This window comes from Culex quinquefasciatus, chromosome 3 (genome assembly GCF_015732765.1).
Source record: "Culex quinquefasciatus strain JHB chromosome 3, VPISU_Cqui_1.0_pri_paternal, whole genome shotgun sequence".
In the NCBI taxonomy this organism is placed as follows: Eukaryota; Metazoa; Arthropoda; class Insecta; order Diptera; family Culicidae; genus Culex; species Culex quinquefasciatus.
Window position 1 is genome coordinate 75,470,419 of NC_051863.1, and position 16,040 is coordinate 75,486,458.

The window sequence follows — 16,040 nt, forward strand, 5'->3', positions numbered from 1 at the left end:
TTCTAGGAACGAGATTTTTTCAGCGGAGTCATCTTAAGATGTCCCCTACACAACCCTTTCAACAGAATTCATTTTCATTGAGAAGAACCTGAGAAATGGTAAAATCCGTAAAAAATCACTTTGACCCAATCTCACCCCCCAGACCCAATGTCACCCCCACTGATGGTAGATAGAATTTGTGTCCAAACCCATCATATCACCAAATGTTGGTAAAAAGTGAGGAAGGCAACAACCACATAGGTGGATTAAGTTAGTTTTTCAAGATAAGTTCACAGCATAGCAATCCTCTTATTTTTTTTAAATTCTAAGTACCCAACTTAATTTTCAAGGTAATTTCTTTGTTTGATGTCTAAGCGATGTCATTTTATGTTTCACGTCAACCTCAATATTAAACTTTGGTGCGGTAATCTTTGTAAAGTTAAGGTTCGCCAATTGTGAATACTCCGGTTTTCCTGATAACTGTAAATATATCTTCAATTAAAATTTACCTTCTGTTGACCTTAAAAAGGATGAAAAAAAATAAATTATTGTTTTGAGTCGTTATTTATCATATTGCAAAAATCTCGATACTGGAAAATTTTATATCAGCTATGTTTTTACTTCACAAAAATTGAATAATAAGAAGTTCATGGAATAAGTTTGTGAAACATTTGAAAAGTCACTCATTGCGAATTATGATTCGTAAACATTTTAAAACAATTATAGTAAACTATATAGTTCCTCAAAATTATGAGGATACTTAATTAGATAACGAATAAATAACAAATTTAATACATACTTTTCTTTTTAAATTTTGCCACTATTGGTATAGTAAAAAAAAACTCCCGGGTCCCGGGAATTCCCGGGAAATGGCCAAATTCAACTCTCGATTCCCGGGAAATTGAAAACCTCGAGAATCGTCACCCTCTACCCCAGACCTGTACAAACGATTGAACAAAAAGCATAAAAATCCCATAGTAATTTACATGTAAACTTTGAACCGCTGGGGACAGGCCAATTCTCAACCAAATGGGCTGATATTTGGCCTGAGAGTCCCTATGGGTATCCTCTACTAGGGGAACCTCGGTTTGCCTGATTCTGAGAACTTTTTTGTTTGGATGAAACACCCTAATATTTATCCTGTGGATTTTTGTTTTTTATCCAACTCTAAGTTTTTTCATATAATTTCATGGAGGTGCACGACCATTCATAAAGCTTCGTTTTAGGTGAAGATGCAAGAAGTATCGCGCGCTTCCTTTTAAATATAGAAAACGTTACTTAATCCACCTAGGTGAATGGGGGCTTCCTCTTCTCGGTTCATACACAAATTTTTATATTGAGAATGTACATGTATAATATACATTGTATATATATAGACAATTCGTTGATTGAGTTCTAAAATTCAACTAAATTGCTAATATTATTATTCACAATGATAAAGCTTAAATTTCTGGGTACCATGACACTTTATACAACCGCAAAGGATTTAAAATGGATTTTTAAAACAATTTAAAGTAATAACTTTGCGATCCTTTTGACAGAAAGCATATTACTTTATAAAGTATATAGTCTATAGACTTACTAAATTGAATGCTATTCTATCCCAGTAAAAGTAAAATACGCCTACGGTCTGCCGACGAAAATCCATGTGAACAATGCATGCGAGCTGTCTAATGCTGACACGGCGTAAAAACTAATGCAGTGCTCGAACAAGTCATAATTTCCGTAAACTCTCTCCTCTCTCGCATTCCGCTCTCACATTCCGTAGCTAAAGTGAAAATTTAAGAAAGGGTAAAAGTGTATCGCTAACGGAGTCGATCGATGGCTCAAGGATAGGTATCTAAGAACGCGATACATATTGTCATTTCCCGAAATGACTTGACTTGTCTTGGCTTGGCTAAGACGTTTTTGAGGCTATTTTGGACCTGATTTGAGGTCGGGTGAAATATTTGCATGCTGGACGCGATTCACAAAGGGAATTTTATTTCCTAAGATGACATTCGAAGCACGATGAAAAATGCTTTCGAATGAAGTATAATAGTTGTGGGTTTTTAGCCGGATGGGCGAACCAGCATGTGATAATGCATTGGTATCGTCAAAAATAGCAGTTTAGCGCAGATATTAACGACTAAGCTTAATAATTCGTCGAGATATGTATCTCAGTGGATTGGGTTTTGAAAGAGCTTTCCAAAATGTGCAACATGCCGACATTTCGGTTAATTTTGGCCTCGTTTTAGTCGATTTGAAGGTGGCTGAATGCAAACAGTTTTCTTAAAGTGGCTGTAACTTTGGCAAATTCCAATGGATTTTTGTCCCGTTTCAGCCCGGGAAGGAGGACATTCCAGACTACCTAGTTATGCAAAAATGAAGCAATTTTGAAAAATTTTCATCGTTTTTGTTTTTCAGTTTTAGGTTTGCAAATCGTTTTTCCTAAATATCTTTTGACAGGAAAGGGCTACGGGAAGATTTTCAATAGCGACTTATCGGAAGCTAAGAGGGATCGAATGCAACCGGAAGTGTCCAAATCCGTTCAGCCAGTTCCGAGAAATCGCAGTGACATTTTTGGCCAATTTTCAAGTGATTTTATATGGCATTCCTCGGAGAGGAAGCCAAAACTCGGGTTCCCCCAAAATAAAATAGTCTGCCGTAAACCAATTGCGACCAGTTGGTCGCGTTCTTGTTGCACTCTTCTCAGCAAGTCGAGTCGGCGTAGTGAGCTAGGGCGCGCCCCAGAGTTTTATTTTTGCCTGTGGGTTCGAATCTCGTTCTCTCCCGCTCGCTCTCTGAGCTGATTTGTTTTTTTTTTCTCCCTGCGCGTTGTCGAGCAATCTTCCGGCCGGAAGGTGCTCGACTTGAGTTTTCGAGCAATCTTCCGGCCGCTCGACTTTTGAGGCTATTTTGGACCTGATTTGAGGTCGGGTGAAATATTTGCATGCTGGACGCGATTCACAAAGGGAATTTTATTTCTAAGATGACATTCGAAGCACGATGAAAAATGCTTTCGAATGAAGTATAATAGTTGTGGGTTTTTAGCCGGATGGGCGAACCAGCATGTGATAATGCATTGGTATCGTCAAAAATAGCAGTTTAGCGCAGATATTAACGACTAAGCTTAATAATTCGTCGAGATATGTATCTCAGTGGATTGGGTTTTGAAAGAGCTTTCCAAAATGTGCAACATGCCGACATTTCGGTTAATTTTGGCCTCGTTTTAGTCGATTTGAAGGTGGCTGAATGCAAACAGTTTTCTTAAAGTGGCTGTAACTTTGGCAAATTCCAATGGATTTTTGTCCCGTTTCAGCCCGGGAAGGAGGACATTCCAGACTACCTAGTTATGCAAAAATGAAGCAATTTTGAAAAATTTTCATCGTTTTTGTTTTTCAGTTTTAGGTTTGCAAATCGTTTTTCCTAAATATCTTTTGACAGGAAAGGGCTACGGGGAAGATTTTCAATAGCGACTTATCGGAAGCTAAGAGGGATCGAATGCAACCGGAAGTGTCCAAATCCGTTCAGCCAGTTCCGAGAAATCGCAGTGACATTTTTTGGCCAATTTTCAAGTGATTTTATATGGCATTCCTCGGAGAGGAAGCCAAAAAAATCAAAAATTCAAATAAATCAAAAAATCCTAAGTAAAATATTTTCTAGGATATCACGGATTCACGGATATTTAAAAAGGACCCCTTAAACGTTCTAACCACGAAGATTTTTATACATTGATTTGTAATTATAAACTTCATCAGCCTTGGCGTGATGTCCATGTACGTCTTAAAAATTTCAATGAAGCTTTAAAAAATAGTTTCGTTTAAAATTGTTATTTAAAAATACAAGGTGACTATGATAGTCACTGTGCTTCTTAAAACTGTCAGCTTAAAAGTGAGCAAATTGAATTAATATGTTAAATCAATCATTAAGGCCAGCTTTCTTTTAATGATCATTGAAAAATAACAATTTAATATTTTAGCTTTCAATCAATTTAGTGAAAATTTGAGGTTAAGTAAATAAATCCAAATTTAATTACCAAACTGTTCTTCTGAAAATGCCTTCAAAACTGGCGTTTTTTTTTTTCATTTCTGTTTCAATAACGTCTAAAACTTGTAAAACAAGAAACTTTTTCCCGGTTTTTTCCACTTAAAGAGTTTTTAAATAATCCTATTTATCAATGTTTTCGAAATAATAGTAAACTAACTTTTGAAATATATTTAAATTAGTGTGGAGTCGGAGTAGGAGCCAACGGAGTCGGAGTCGGCTAGAGTTGGTGGGCCGGAGTTGGAGTCGGAGTCGGAGTCGGCTAATCCCAGAAATCCGGAGTCGGAGTCGCTTGAAATATGACCCGACTCCGCAGCCCTGGTTAAAAGTAAGAAAATGATATAATGCGAAAAAAAAATTGTTTGGTCATGATTCGATTATCCGAAGTCCAATACAAACCTTTGGATAATCGAACTTCGGATAATCGAAACTTCGGATAATCGGGGCTTCGGATAATTGAGTCTGGACTGTAACTTGTTTACGAGAAATCCCAGTCGAAGCCAAAGGTCATATCTACCATGTTATCATGTTATGCAAACTGAAACGAAACATCGGGAAACACGGATCTTAAGGTTTTCGTGGGAGCTTTCGTTCCCACTTTTGCATTTACAGATGGACGTCAGATGTTGCTAAATGTGCATTTGAGTTGGCAATTTTTCGCTGTAGCAGCAATTAAAACTTTTTACACGACGACTGATACTGTGGGATAAAAAGTTTGATTTTACCGCTTTTCCGGATCCTGTGAAGCACGGATCTCAGCGGATGCGCTCGATTTAAATTATGGTGCAAACTTTGTGAAATATGCTTCACTTGCGGCAACTTGATATCTCTGAATAGAATCAACAATTTCCGCAACCAAGTGTTACGTCGCCGTGTCCTTTCCCTCAACTGTTGAGCAACTTCCCGCGCTTGCCCCTCGCGTTTCCAACCCTCCACCACCACCACCACCCATAATGTAGCGTAATTAAATGAAAAGTTTTACCGTACTGACCTATTTAGTAGCTTTCAAAGTGTTTTACAGCATCACCATAACTGCTAATGCGCGCTGCTGCTCTGATCTCCTCCGTAGGATGCTGCTTGCCTCTCGCTTGCACACTTGCTCACCTCTCACTCACTCACTGTTTGTTTGTTTGTTCACTCACTCCTGCGCTTTCAAGCCACAAAGTGCAATCTTTTTCACGACGACACTATCACGGTGTGCGTGTGAGTATGTGATGCTACTCCAATGAGTGCGTATTTTCCTCTGCTGTTGCTCTATTGTTGAACTGTCACTCGTGCGAGAACACAAACACAAATGCCAAAATATATCACCGTCGTCGCCGTCGGCTAATGGCGTTCGGCACTCGTCGTCGCGATTATGACACGGCGCCCGGCTACAATGATGACGATAATGATGATTAAGTGCTGCCGCCTGATACGCTTTTATCGGTGACTTTTCCACGGAAAACTCACTCGAACATACGCCCACACAAACTCTCACAATCACACACACCCTCACTTGAGGACCACTCGCGTGTCCCACACCTCCTTTCTCCATACGTGTCTGTGTGCTCATGTGTGCCCGTGTGTGTGACTCTTTCTCTCTTTCTCTGAACTGTCTAATGCGATATTTAACGGGAGCTATTTTTAAAACGCACTCACACACACGTTTGCTCGCGCGCGGTGGAGTTGCTCTTAGGCACTTTCTTCGCGTGCAGTGTTGTTTGTGTGTGTGTGTGTATTGACGTAGTCCCACGTCCTTGCTAGTGCGACTTCCCAGCAGCAGCAGAAGCAGCACTCCCTTCGTCACATGACGGACCGTCGACGATGAGCTTTCAAAGTGGGCTACTCTTCATGCAGTGTGTGTTTGGGTGTGTGTATTCTGGATTTATGAGGTGTAAAAAACAAGGAGTAGGAAGATAAGTGCAAATCGGTACACAATCGATGTGATGTATTATTTTTGGGACATGTAGGAAGAAAGAAAAAGTGTTCAGTGTTGCCAACTTTTTCTAAAAGCTATAACATGATGAGGTACATCCAAACTTGAGCAGCTAAATCCTCTGACAATTTTGTCAGAGGCTGTGCAAATGGATGTAAGCTGACGATGATATGACATCCCATGTGACCTCAATCCCACGAAATTTGTAGTAATTTTATTTTCAAGATATAAAAAAACTTGTCGTTAATAGAGAGGCTGAACGCAATCTTGGTCTCCACCATTTGCACGCTCTTTGTAAATTCCTATGATAGTTAAAAAGTAAAACTCACGTGCAAACAGCTGATCTGCATGAACAATTCATACAGCAATTCTATTTGAAAAGAGCCTAAACCGAAAAAAAGTTCTCCGATTAGGCTCTAAATTTCTTAGCCTTAGCGGCAAAAAATCAACTTTTGGTACCGTAAAACGGGGTGACTTTGATAGCAGGGGTGACTTTGATAGGTTTGAGATTTTTCCGAAAAATGAAGAGTACAACTCAAATACGTACGGAATGGTATTGAATCATACTGACCGTGGTAGAGAAGTGTTCAAAGTACCTTAAGAAAAACTTTTCATAAAATTTTGAAAAGTTTAAAAAGTTAGTTAACTATAATTAAGAAAATGTTGATGAAAAACATTATTTAAATCTTCTCAAAGTGTCATGTTTTTCTCAACGAACATAATTTTGAATCGGTAAACGAAATGCATTTTAGGATCTTTTGGACAATTTTCCACTAGGAGAAGGTTGAATAAGTTTGTAAATAATAAATGTTATGTGTTTTTGAAACATAAATAAATAAAAATCTCTTGTTTCATAGGCATTTTCAGTCAAACAAATTTCATATAAAATGTGAAAACTTTTGATTTTTACTTCTAATTCAGTTTTAAATGCAATATTAATCGATAATTTTATAGACATATCAAGTTTTAACGAATTTCAGGCAAAATTCTGACTTTTGAACAATTTTACCTGGAATTTATATGTATTTTGTTAAAAAGCTTATAAACTCAGTTAACTAAATATAAACATTGATTTTTTCCTAGAAAACTAAATTAGCAACCTTGGTAATGTTACATTTGACGTAAAAATAAAGTTTGAACACCTTAAATCTGATTTTAACAAGAAAAACTATGACTATCAAAGTCACCCCGGAATTCAAAATAAGAATTTTTAGCGTAACTATTTGAAAAAAAATAATCAAATTATTCGCTCTACAGCATTGCCTTGGCGTTCTCGATTACGAGATTCCTACTCGAAACTAAGTGTCCAAAGGCTTGATTGTTGAGGCAATTGCAAACCTCTTTTTACACCTAAGCTTCCATCCACCCCGGGATTCGAACTGACGACCTTTGGATTATTAGTCCAACTGCCTACCAGCGACTCCACCGAGGCAGGACCCAGGGAGACGACTCCTACACCTGGAGTGAGCTAACGACCTAACCTTTTTAGGTTAGTCCGGGGCCAATATTTACTTCCCGTCCGACAGAAGGCGTGATCAGACAAATCTCGTCTCGAAAAATGACCAAAGAAGCTATTTTGTGTCATTGGTTCACCCGTACAAGTCTCCATACAATTTTGGCAGTTGTCCATATAAAATAACTGTAACTTTCGAATTAATTTTCTGATCAATTTGGTGTCTTCGGCAAAGTTGTAGGTATTTTTGAGGACTATTGAGAAAAAAATTGGTACGCGCAAAAAAATGCCGATTTTTTATTTAACATTTTTTTCACAAAAACTCAATTTCCCAAAATACGTATTTTTTTTAATTTTCGAGATTTTTTGATATGTTTTAGGGGACAAAAACCCGCAACTTTTAAGCCATAGTGAAACATGGTCAAAAAATCTGCCGCCGAGTTATGAATTTTTGAAAAAATAGTGATTTTTTGAAAAAAATCAAAATTTCATGCAAAAACAAATTTGACGTAATATTTTGATGTAAAATTGAATTTCCAATCGAAAAGTACTTTACAGTTTTTTTTGATAAAAGGCTCTGTTTTCAAGATATAGCCACCGATAGTTTGATTTTAGCAAAATATTTGCAGTTTTTCGATTTTTAAAAATAGCGACCATGAGTGACCATTCCTAAACATATTTTTTTTTAAAGTTCAGAAAATTTGCTATAAAATTGTCTAAGAGACATTGAAGATTGGATCTCTGGTTGCTGAGATACAGCGGCATAAACAAAAAGAAACACGAAAATAGATGTTTTCTGAGTCACTCAAACAGGGCCAAACATTGATTATTACGCCCATTTAAAATGTTAGTTTTGATATTTTTTTTAATATTATTTTAGAAAAGATCGGAAAATTTCACGAATGTTTCATGTTTTATCATTGAAAATCGGACCATTAGTTGCTGAGATATCGACATTAGAAAATGCAGCCCACCAATGGGTGAGACATAGAAAACTTCAATTTTCGTGGTTCTGTTTGTTTAAGCTGCTGTATCTCAGCAACCAGAGGTCCAATCTTTAATGTCTCTTAGACAATTTTATAGCAAATTTTCTGAACTTTTCAAAAAAAAAAATATTTTTAGAAATGGTCACTCATGGTCACTATTTTTAAAAATCGAAAAACTGCAAATATTTCTCTAAAATCAAACTTTCGGTGGCTATATCTTGAAAACAGAGCCTTTTATCAAAAAATCTGTAAAGTACTTTTCGATTGGAAATTCAATTTTACATTTAAAAAATTACGCCAAATTTGTTTTTGCATAAAATTTCGATTTTTTCCAGGAATCACTTTTTTTTTTAAATTCATAACTCGGTGGCAGATTTTTTGACCATGTTTCTCTATGACTCAAAAGTTGCGGGTTTTTGTCCCCTAAAACAAATCAAAAAATCTCTAAAATCAAAAAATACATATTTTGGGAAATTGATTTTTTGTAAAAAAAATATTAGTTAAAAAATCGGCAATTTTTTTTGTGTGTACCATTTTTTTCTGAATAGTCCTCAACAATACCTACAACTTTGCCGAAGACACCAACTTGATCAGAAAATTCACTCAAAAGTTACAGCTGTTTGAATATTTACATACCATTTTTGTATGGACAGCAGCCAAAATTGTAAGGAGACTTGTATGGGTGAACCAATGACACAAAATAGCTTCTTTGGTCATAGGAAAGGCCCCCACAAAGTTTGAGTCAAATAAAAAAATACAAAAAATAAAAATGGTTTAAATCGGCCGATTCCGTCTCGGATTCCGTAGAGAATTGCTCAATTTCGACAATTTCCCGTTTTTGCACGTGGCGCGTCGAAAAATCCAGTTTTTATTTTCAATTATTTATGTTTTTATATGACTTTTTGAAATGTTTGGCTGCTTTTTCGGATCTTAAATTATGTTTCCTTGAAAGGTAAACTAATCACCTATCCATCCAAGACAGCAAAAATCGGTTGAAACGGCACAAAGTTCAGATTTTTTGAAAAATGTGGTTTTTGCGAAAATTCTCGAAAATGGCCGTGTTTTTGGAACCATGGTTTTTTTAAATCACGTTTGAAAAATTATTTTCCTGGCCTTTCTTGACAAAAACTATCTTACTTGACAGATTTTTCCAAGGGGACTATATTTGATCCATAGAAAATGTTATAAAAAATCTTCATATAAAAAATCGTCAGTTTTTGATTTTTGTATTTTTTTAAAAAGCAAAACTCAAAAATCAGGCTTCGTCATGCACACGGGATATGCCTTGAAAGTCTTCACCTCAAATTTCCGCCAATTTGGTCTATCATATCTCTAGATATTGTGGCACCCGTAAATCAACTTGGTGTTTTGAGAAAAAAACGCTCAGAAAGTTTGACAGTCCGCTTTGCGCATGACAATATTTTGAGATTAAATCGCCTCTAACTTAGTTTATTCAAGCTATATTTTTAATGAATTCAGTATTATTTTGGTTTTATGAAATTTTGATTTTTTACATGTATGTAACCCCTTAAAACCTCAATTTTTGAACTGCGATAACTCCAGAACAGTGAGCTGTACAAACTTGACACAGGACTCATTTTAAAGAAAATTGGACGTACAATCATCCGGGACCGTGGTGTAGGGGTAAGCGTGGTTGCCTCTCACCCAGTCGGCTTGGGTTCGATTCCAGACGGTCCCGGTAGCATTTTTCGAGACGAGATTTGTCTGACCACGCCTTTCGTCGGATGGGGAAGTAAATGGATGAACTGTCCCAATGAACGAATGAACACGCAAGAGGACTATACTATCGCAAAATAGTTTCTTTTCGTGAGGACTATCCTCTCGTTCTTTAACTTTTGGTGTATTACTTTTTTGCTCTGTAATAAATTTTGAATTTCAAAATACACAATAATAAACTTTTTGGAATACCTGCACGTAGCAAATACTTAAGTAAAGATAACGTAATCAAGTAATTTTCTAAGAAATACAATATTCATGCAATCAAGAAATGAACTTTTTTTCAAAGCTGGCAACGCTCAAGGATCAAAGTAGAAGTGAGAAAAAAGTGGAATGAGCTGTGCCGTACCGTGACCGGGACCAACCACAACAGCAAAAAAAGTGGTCCCGCTGCTGGAGGGGGGAAAACCTCCTAATGGGAAGCGCACTGATTCATCCGGTGGGTTGGAGTTGTGGAGTGTTGTGGGGGTGGGTGGCTGAGAGATATCCTGGAACTAAGTGAATTGTGCAGCGATGCTGACACTGCTTCTGCTACTGCTGCTCGGTGGAAAACTTTCTCACCCTCTGTGTGGGTCCTCTTCTCGCGAGGATCACGATGCTGAACGATTGGGCGATTTATGGATTTTCGTTTGTTCGTTTTCACCTCACTGTCCGATTGAGTTCTTCCTGCTTTGCGACGAAAAAGAGCCAATTTTTTCTCGTCTATTTGGCGTAAAACTTTTAATTAACTTTTCTTTTTCTCTACAAGATTTATCGCTGGTTCTGCGCTTCTCGGCACTCACTCCGTTTGTCCTGGAATCGACTTTCTGAAACCACTTTTCGCAACTTTTTTTTTTTGCTCGCAGAACAATTGTTGTTTCTTCTTTGGGTTCGGCTCGCGATTTTCTAGGCCTAGACCGAGATAATTTATTCACTCATTTGCATCCACGATGCTTTCGTAACACACGCGCAAGAGCACACACACTCACATACGCACGTGGACCATTTTTCGGCTGGAATTTTTCCCCCCACACATACATACACACAAAAGCACACAGACACGAAGGCAGAACCGGAGGAAAACTTTTCCCAGCCACCTTTCGAATTCTTTGGTTCGTTGAGCTCTCTTTACCTTCTTTATCTAATAATCGAGTTACGTGTTTTGCGTTTTTCCTTCAACTTGAGAAATCCGGAGTTTTTCTCCTTTTCCCGTCCACGGCTTGTCGGAAACTTCAATCGACACACCACGTACCACGGATCTCCGGGTTTCCCGACACCCCGTTGGTCCCCGTTCACGAGGGGAAGTTCACACCAGCTCAGAGGGTTTTTCCTTTGGTGAAAAATCGAACTTCTTGAGACGAACGCACACACACCGTCACACTCACGCGGCCCCAGGTTAAAACCTGCCCCAGGTCATCGATTCCTGCGGGAGATCGTCCTTCGCACCGCGAATACCACGAAATTCACTCCTGTCCAGATTTCACTACCGTTTTTTTCCAGCCAAGATCAACGAGGAAAAGTGTCCAGGAAAAAAAAACGTCCCGCCCGTCGTCCACACACTTTTGCTCCGTGGAAAAAATGGGTCACCAAAGGTTCCACACACCATCCGCTCCGGAGCTGGTTGTACACGGTACTCTCCGACGGTGTCGGAACATCATCGATTGAAGACGGCAACGATGACGACGACATCTACCGTGGCTGCGCCAAACTACCTGCCGTGCCAGAAAGAAACCACCCCATACGAGCTCCCCCCAGGTTCGAGCGGGACGCCAAATTCGGAAAAGGTCGAAAGCTTTCTCCGAAAGCTCCCGCGTCGGCGCACTGCCAGGCTCACGCGCGCGGTCACAAACGAAGAACAGGCTCAAAGCGGAAGGTGCGATTGTGGGAGCGGAGAGTGAGAGCGCGCGCCAAAGTGAAGAGTGGAGATTTTCACACGCGAGAGACGAAAGGAGGGGGGCTGGGTGGTTGAAATGGGTGGTGGTGGTCACCCTGCAACGTCGTCGTCACGCGGATTAGGGTAAATGGCACCGAAAAGTCATTCAGTGTATTTCTGCGTTTGAAAATAGATGGACACCAACAAGGAGCACAAACACAGTCCCGTGCTTGGTTCGCTATCATACTCTCTTTACGTTATCCTTGTGCTCTTGGGTTTAGTTTCTGAGCGCACGCTCCCTCTCTCTCGGTGTGCGTTGGACTAGTTTTTTATCACATGGTATCGAGCAGTTTTGTTACTGTTTGTATCAATGAAAGCGATACGAGTGCCTTGATCCAAAGACGCTGTTACAAGGTAACTGTGGGCTTAGGATTTCCAGACAATTAAATACGCTGCGTTGTACGTGAAGTGGCTACGTGAATCGACTTCAATTTTGCGAGTAAGGAGAACAACTTTATTTCGACCCCTAAAATGCATGTTTGGGAAGGAAAATAGAGGTAATTCAGTACAGGAATTCAGTGAAACTTATCTAGATAAGTTTGTTTGCTTACGTTTAGTGCCCTATGTCCGCTCGTAAGCCGGAATGATCAACATGCGGTTCGTGTCAGCCGGTGCGCTATAGAATTCATAGATATTAGATTCCCGCAGTTAATCATCGCAAGTTACGCTTTACCTGATCGACAGTTTACTTAATAGTTAATTATAATAGAATTCGCTAGAGTTTGTAGCGCTTTTTCTGGGCAATAGAATGTGCTTACGAACTAGTTAGAGATATGTTGATAATTAGTAATTTCGCAATAAATTCATGTCGCATTAGTACCTGCGTGAAGGTGCTCTAAAAACAGTTTTCTCAAGCACAATTATCCTTAAACTAGGTAAATAAGATGCGTACGAAAGCTAGAAATTAATTTTCAGTGAAGCGTCGGCCTACTGCGAGTTTACACGATAGATTCAATAGAGTAAAAGTGCATCTATTGTCCCTAGCGCCTTTTATTCCTGGTGGTGGTATTGGTTCTATTTCGTTACACTGCTTGTTCGTCGATCCCTTCTCTAGCTTCGGGTGTGGCTGCGTTTCTGGGTTCTGCTTTCGAGTCGTTCATCCGAGAGGTTCCTGCCTCGGAGGTGTTGTTGTCGTCGGTAGCACGTCCAAGTGACGTAACAGACGCCAATTGGCAATATATGAGAAGTCCCCTCTTTTCTTTTTACCACCCTCTTTTTTGTCGATTTTCTAAAAAAACTTTTTATTCTTTTAACCTTTTACTCGTAACTTTCCAACTATTTAACCAAAATACTTTCTTCTTGTTGTTTTTTTTTACATAAAATTGTCCAAGAAATTCATTTAAAATAAAATATCAACCTTCAAATGCCTTTCCATATTGTTACTTAGCAGTTTATAGTTTGAAACCTCCTTATTTTATATATTTTTTATTTGATAATCATTGGGTTCACTGGACAATTTGACATAAGAATCAATGCATATCTCAAACTTATCCAAACCATTGTCGAGAAACAGCACTACAAAAATAAAAATAAGCACGAGGCCTATGCTTGCACTCAAGGTCTACTTTCAGTGGTTGGAAATTTATAGTTTTTTTGAACGTCCCCTCTAAGTTTGGTCCAAATCGGTGGAGGTCGATTCGAAAAGTGTAACCAGTTGACCTGGAATAACTCATATTTTTTTTAAATCTGTTTACAGGGCATTAAAATATTCATTTCCATCTATTAACAACACAAATTTGAATACATTTGGATGTATCGTTGTCGAGATTAAAATATAAAATATACACTGCTTCGATCAATTCAGCTCAAAATTTTGACGAAGGCCGATTTTCATAATGTTCATATTAAAAAAATATAAATATATTGCATTATTTTTGAGTTTTTGATTTCTGTATATTGCTAAAAATCAAAATTAAAAAATCGGGCTTCGTCATGCACACGGGATATATCTCAAATTTCAGCCAATTTGGTCTATCCCGTCTTGAGATATCGTGGCACCCGTAAATCAACTCGGTGTTCAGGGAAAAACGAACAAAAAGTTATACGGTTCGCTTTGCGCATGGCAAAAATTTGAGCTTATATCGTCTCTTACTCAGTTTAATAATGAAATATCTTTATGTAACTTTCAGGAGTACAGTAAAACGGGGTGACTTTGATAGCCGGGGTGACTTTGATAGGTTTGCGATTTTTTCGCAAAATGAAGAGTACAATTAAAATACGTAAGGAATGGTTTAGAAACATACTGATCGTGGTAGAGAAGTGTTCAAAGTACCTCAAGAAGAACTTTCATAAAATTTTGACAATTTTAAAAAGTTAGTTAACTATAGTTAAGAAAATGTTGATGAATCTCATTATTTTCAACTTCTTCAAAGTGTCTTGATTTTCTCAATGAAAATGATTTTTAATCGGGAAACGGAATGCGTTTTCGGATTCTTTGGACAATTTTCCACTAGGAGAAGGTTAAAAAAGTTTGAAAATAATAAATAATATGTGTTTTTGAAACACAATTTAAAAAAAATCTCCAAATTAAAAGGCAATTTCAGTTGAACAAATTTCATGTAAAATGTGAAAACTTGTGATTCGTGCTTAGAATTCAGTATAAAATGCTATATAAATCGATAATTTTACAAACAAAACTATTTTTACCAAATTTCAGGTAAAATTCTGACTTTTTTAACAATTTTTCCTGAATTTATATGTATTTTGCTAAAAAGCTTATACACTTAGTTAACTAAATATAAACATTGATTTTTTTCTTAATAACTATATCAGCTACTTTAGTGATGGTACATTTATCGTACAAACAAAGTTTGAACATCTTAAATATGATTTTAACAAGAAAATCTATGATTATCAAAGTCACCCCGGAATTAAAACTAAGAATTTTTAACGTAACTATTTTTCAAAACATTATTGAAAAAACTTTTTTTCTGAAATAGTGCATGGACTTTGTGTGGTCTACCCCAGTACATGTTTTAAAAATAATAATCTTGAGAAAAACCTTACCTGTTGGAAAATATTCTAAAAACAAAACGAAATCCTATCAAAGTCACCCCGGTTTACGGTAATTAAAAATCATCTTTTTAGAGAATTTAATTATTTTTTTGTGATATGCAATTTTGTGATTTTCTACATGTATGTAGCCCCTTAAAATGTGTAAATTGACCACTTTTCCGTTATAATGCCTAAATTGAAGTGAAATGACATCATAAAATAGGTAATATCAAACCATTCAATTTTACCCCTTCCCAATTTACAAAATGTAACTGATGTAAAATTCGTAAATCTGTGGTATACAAACCTTTATAATGATCCACCTCATCATAACCAATAAAACAACAAATTACAAATTACAATAAACCGCCAGCACCGAAAAGGACCTTAAAACTATAATTTTATGAAAACAAAAATATTATAAAATTAGAGAAGCATTGCAAGGAGGGTGTTTCGAGCTTTATTCTTTTTGAGAAACGTTTAGTATTAGTCTCTTAAAACAATGAGTTTGATTTTTGGCCATCTGCTTGTATGGAAACCGTCCATAAAGCGTCAGTGTTCTTAGTTTATGTTGCAACCTTTCGTCAATGAATGAATCAGAGTATGAGCATAAGCTTCAGAGACCACCCATGGTTGCCCCTCCGTTGCAGAACAGAACCGAAATATCCTTTCAGCACGACCGATCATAGGCTGCAGCGATCTAGTGGTGTTTCCCTTATCAACAGCATGATTGCTAAAACTAGATCAGTTGCAAATAGGTAACAGTAATTGGCCACCATCGGCGCCCGCCATGTCAGTTTGTAGATCTCGATTTTAAGGTATGGGAATTTTAGTTAGCGCATGTTGCTACTAGGGCACCTGGTTTACCCTGTGCTTACACCCAAAAAGCGCCAGGAACCTGAAAATGTGTTAGTAAGGTAGGGTAGACTCCCTAATTTTTACAATGAATAAATGAATGAATAATTCTCATACCCGACGGCAGCTTGATCCAGTAAACATTTCGTAATCTTATGTTCAGTAATCTGTACGTACACC

The 16,040-nt window shown here is 37.6% G+C and overlaps 1 protein-coding gene across 7 annotated transcripts in view; it reads right to left on the minus strand.

Annotated features, from left to right (window-relative positions):
* The window catches only part of LOC6032738 (RIMS-binding protein 2), a 212,092-nt gene extending 200,368 nt beyond the window's left edge, over positions 1-11,724 (minus strand). For 3 of the 7 annotated variants that reach the window (XM_038263865.1, XM_038263866.1, XM_038263848.1), the window contains exons 1-2: positions 11,211-11,724; positions 4,997-5,378 (exon numbers count right to left, since the gene is read on the minus strand). The gene's annotated coding sequence lies outside the window, so the exon portion shown is untranslated. Of the gene's footprint in view, positions 1-4,996; positions 5,396-10,660; positions 11,130-11,175 lie in introns of those variants that run through there. The other 4 variants (XM_038263854.1, XM_038263850.1, XM_038263851.1 and 1 more) reach the window with 4 other exon arrangements.
* Between the last annotated feature and the right edge of the window lie 4,316 nt (positions 11,725-16,040).